Source organism: Onychomys torridus, chromosome 4 (genome assembly GCF_903995425.1).
Source record: "Onychomys torridus chromosome 4, mOncTor1.1, whole genome shotgun sequence".
Classification (NCBI taxonomy): Eukaryota; Metazoa; Chordata; class Mammalia; order Rodentia; family Cricetidae; genus Onychomys; species Onychomys torridus.
The window spans coordinates 1595909-1601213 of record NC_050446.1 but is presented as its reverse complement, the minus strand read 5'-3'; positions in this window follow the sequence as shown (position 1 = coordinate 1601213).

Below are 5305 nucleotides of genomic sequence, written 5' to 3'. Positions count from 1 at the left end.
AAGATGGCTCAATGGTTAAGAGCACTGACTGTTCTTCCAGAGGTCTTGAGTTCAATTCCCAGCACCCACATGGTGGCTCACAACTATCTCTAGTGGAAACTGATGCCCTCTTTTGGTACAAAATTGTATATGTAGAGAGAGCATTCATATACATAAAGTAAATAAATAAGTCTTTTTTTTTTTTTCAAGACAGGTTTCTCTGTGTAGCTTTGTGCCTTTCCTAGAATTCACTTTGTAGCCCAGGCTGGCCTCAAACTCACAGAGATCCACCTATCTCTGCCTCTCAAGAAAACCTTCCTTTTTTGATTAGACAGAAAAGAGGAAGTGCTGTGAGATGTCTCTCTGTATGCTGTGAATATGTGTTGCTCCCATTAGCTAATAAATAAAGCTGTTTTGGCCTATGTCAAGAAAGCTTACAGTCAGGTGGGAAATCCAAGAGAGACAAAGACAGAGAGAGACAGAGAGAGAAGAAAGGCCGGCCAAGTGAGAGGGAGACGTGAGTGACCCAGTCACCCAAGAAGAAGATGTGAAAGCAGTAGTAAGCCATGAAGCCATATGGCAAGACATGGATTAATAGGAATGGGTTGAATTAAGTTGAAAGAACTAGCTAATATAAGCTGGAGCCATAGACCATACAGCTTATAATTAATATAAGCCTCTATATAATTATTTTATCAGTGGCTGCAGGGCCTCAGGTGGGAGAAATTTGTCTGGACCTTGGAGGCAGCTGGGACTAAGAAACTTTCAACAACATTGCTCCCTATGGATCCAGATGTAAAACTCTCAATTACCTCTCCAGCACCATGTCTGCCTGCATGCTGCCATGCTTCCCGCCATTGTCTTAGGGCTTCAATTGCTATGAAGAGACAACATGACCATGACCACTCTTAGAAAGAAAAACATTTAATTGGAGTAGTTTACAGTTTCAGAGGTTTAGTCTGTTATCATCATGGCAGGACATGGTAGTGTGCAGGCAGACATTATACTGGAAAAGGAGCTGAGAGTCCTACATCTTGGTCTGCAGGCAATAGGAAGTGAACTATTTACTACATTGAGTGTAACTTGAGCATAGGAGACCTCAAAGCCCACCCACACAGTGACATACTTCCTCCAATAAGGCCATACCTCCTAATAGTGTAACCACCTATGAGGTTATGGGGGCTAATTCAAACTACCACATGGACTAAACCTCTGAATTGTAAGCATGCCCTAAACATTTTCCTTTATAAGAGTTGCCATAAAACAATAATAAAACACAGCAATAAAACCCAAATGGAGACAAAAACCTACCTTTTTTTTTTTTTATTTTGTAGCCTCTAAACTTTAAAACTGGAAGGCTAAGCTGGAGAGATTGTTAAACAGTTAAGAGACCTCACTAATCTTCCAGAAGACCCAGGTTTGATTTGCAGTACCCACATCAGACAGCTCACCAACTCACAAACTGGCAACTCCAGTCACAGAGGGTCCAAGGCTTCTGGCTTTTGTGAGCACCTGTACTTGCCTTCATATACCCCCCCACACACACACATCACAACCACATACACATAATTTAAAAGTTTTTAAACACTTAAAAGGCCATACATGCGGGATGGTGATGGCACACACCTTTAATCCCAGCACTCAAGAGGCACAGGCAGGCAGATCTATTCAAGGCCAACCTGTTCTACAAATCTAGTTCCAGAACAGACAGAGCTGTTACATGGAGGAAAGAAACCCTGTCTCTCTCTTTTCTTTTTCTTTTTCTTTTTTTCTGGAGCTGAGGACCGAACCTTGTGCTTGCTAGGCAAGCATTCTACTGTGGTGATATATTATGTTCCCTAAAATATTGTGAACCCTAATAAACTTATCTAGGGTCAGAGAACAGAACAACCATTAGATATAGAGGCCAGAAAATGGTGGCACACACACCTTTAATCCTATCACTTGGGAGGCAGAGACCTATTTGGACCTCTGTGGGTTTAAAGCCAAACTAGAAATAGTCAGGCATGGTGACTCACACCTTTAATCCCAGGAAGTGATGGCAGGAAGCAGAAAGGTATATAAGGCATGAGGACCAGAAACTAGGCTGGTTTTGAGTAGCAGTTCAGCTGAGATCCATTTGGATGAGGACTCAGAAGCTTCCAGTCTGAGGAAACAGAATCAGCTGAGGAATTGGCGAAGCAAGATGGCTGTGGCTTGTTCTATTTCTCTGATCTTCTAACATTCACCCCAATACCTGGCTTCAGGTTTGATTTTACTAATAAGAATTTTTAAGATTCATGCTACACTCTACCACTGAGCTAAATCCCCAACCCGAGAAAACCCTGTCTCAAAAAACAAAACAAAAAAACCCTAGAAGGTCCAGTGAAAGCTTTGGAGTTCGTGTCCAGGTTTGTGTTTTGTTTTATTTCTAAGTTGACTAATGCAACCTCTCTCAGCTTGTGTGTGAAATAGAGACAATATTGGGAAACATCTGACAGAATTATCATAAGATAGCATTGATTAGGTGTGTAAGAGATCAGCAAACATCAGTATAAATGAACTTGTGAAAACATTGTGACACATTTTACATATTTAGGAAATGGAGGCTTAGTGTTGATGTGATTTAGCCATAGTTCTGCTGAGTTATCACAGGTAAGGCTTTTTCTTCTCTGCTCTGTCCTGTGGACACTTAGACACCTGAAACTTTTCAGTCTTGTGAACCCTGAGTGTGTTCCTCTGGAGACCTCACTGATTCCCACCTTACACCCTCTTTTCTCCTACATCAAACTGTCTACATCTCCCAGGACACCTCTTCCCTTGGTCACTGCATTTGGCTGCAGCTCTGGCTGCATGGGTTTACAGACTGCAACCCACAGCTCCAGGGAGACAGGCTAGCAGGGAGGACCCTGGGAAGGACGCAGGGATCACCAGTGAAGGAGAAATAGATAAGATCTATATGAGCAAACTGGGGGTGAAGGGGGAATGGAGTGCAAGGGATGGGGATGAGAAACCAGGGGACCTGGGAGTTTGAACTAGAACAGGGACAGAGTGGGAGAGCAAGGAAAGAGATACTATGGTAAATGAAGACACCATGGGAATAGGGAGAAGCAGAGTGCTAGGGAAGTTCCCAGGAATCCACAAGGATGACCCCACCATAGACTACTGGCAATAGTCGAGAGGGTGCCTGAGCTGGCCTACTCTGGTGATCAGATGGGTGAAGACCCTAACTGTCATCATAGAGCCCTCATCCAGTGACTGATGGAAGCAGATGCAGAGATCCACAGCCGGGTGACAGGCTGAGCTCCAGGAGTCCAGTCACTGAGAGAAAGGAGGGCTTGTATGAGCAATGGACATTGAGACAACTAGCCAGACTAGTGGAAACACATGAACTGTGGACCAATAGCTGAGGAGCCCCCATGGAACTGGACTAGGCCCTCTGGATAAGTGAGACAGTTGTTTAGCTTGAACTGTTTAGGGGGTCCCCAGGCAGTGGAATTGGGACCAGTCCCTAGTGCATGAGCTGGCTTTTTGGAGCCTTGGTGCAGGGAGGAGGGTCTTGGACCTGCCTTAACTGAATGTACCAGACTCTGCTGACTCCCCATGGGAGACCTTGCCTTGGAGGAGGTGGGAATGGGGGGCTGGGCTGGGGGGGAGGCTGGGGGGAAGAGGACAGGGGAATCTGTAGTTGGTATGTAAAATGAATAGAAAATCTCTTAATTAAAAAATGAGAATTCACAGTTCAATCTTTTTCTTTTCTTTTTTTTTTTTTTTTTTTTTTTTTTTTTTTTTGGTTTTTTCAAGACAGGGTTTCTTTGTAGCTTTGGAGCCTGTCCTGGACCAGCTCTGTAGACCAGGCTGGCCTCGAACTCACAGAGATCCAACTGCCTCTGCCTCCCGAGTGCTGGGATTACAGGCATGCACCACCACTGCCCAGCTTCACAGTTCAATCTTGATGCATCACTGAGGTAAATGGCTTTATTCCTTGATTAATTTCTTCAAACCTCAACCAAGGGCATGTCTGCAGGTTTACTAAAGATTTGCATGGAAAAAACCTGCTATGGGCACCTCATCTACCATACATACTGAGTGGATGCTCATCCTTCCTTGGTCCTGTTAGCCGTAGAAGCTGGCAAGAAGAAGCCAAGGCTTCCACCGGGCAAAGCTCAATTTGGAGTCTAGTGGACTGAAAAGCAGCTTGGCAGCTGGAGTCAGAGCAAAGAGGACTCAGAGGTGGCAGAGATCAAAGGCTAAATTATGTAGATTATTCTTTTGTTCCTTGCAGCTTGCATTTGCCTTGGTGCCTCCTGGGGCAGGAGGGGAGGCAAACTCACACCTAAGCACCCTGATGCCCAAACACATACATATGCATTTGGGTACCACTCTAGATGAACATGAGTGTACCCTGCTACACCACAAGCACAAATACACACCACCATGGGCATATGTGCTTGTTAACATGTGTGCATGTATGCTTTAAATACAAACTCATCTTCATCACAGAAGGTCATATGCACACATACAAATGTAAGCATACAACAATACAGGTTTTGCAAGCACATATACATGCACGTGTGTGTTCACAACCACAAACCCACACGAACGCGCACACAAATGCTTGTCCACATGTGCAAGCACACCCTTTTCAATCCTCAGCTCTAAATAGAAGCATAAGCCGCAGCATATGTGCCTCTCTGTCGTTAGGCGACAGGAGGTTTCAGGAAGACAGTCTTGCAAAAGAATGCAGAGAAATTGGCAGGGGCTCCAGGCACTGCAGGAAAGATTAAGGGATAGATAGCATTGCAGAAGGTGGGGGACAGGAAGTATGATGCTGTCTTAGGGAGAAAATACAACCCTGAAGCCATCAATCACCCACCCAAATCCACATTCACCAGAGGATTATACCAGCCCCTCTCCACTATGGTTAGTCAGCACCAAATAAGCTTCATTTGAAACAGTGAACATCTCTAACAGGTCAGGTATCATTCTAAACTAACTAGTTTAACCTTCACCAATTAAGCAGATAGATAGTATTTTATGTTTAATCTTTAGTCTGGTAAAACCCAAAGTGCCTACCCTCTTCAAAATGATGGGGCACTCAGAATTTGACTTGACCTTCAATTTCTGAGTTAAATTTTTCCTTTTTGTTATGACTATGAGACATGTTGGCTCCTGGCAGTACCAATCTACTTCAGAGAAAATATGGGCATTGAAGAAACTGCATATGGAGTTAACTTTCATTGTGGCAAAAGTTAGCCACTGGACAACAAAGTATCCTTGAATCAACTGCTGACAAACAGGACAGACAGGACATGAAACAAAGGACTACCGATTCTTGACAAAAACA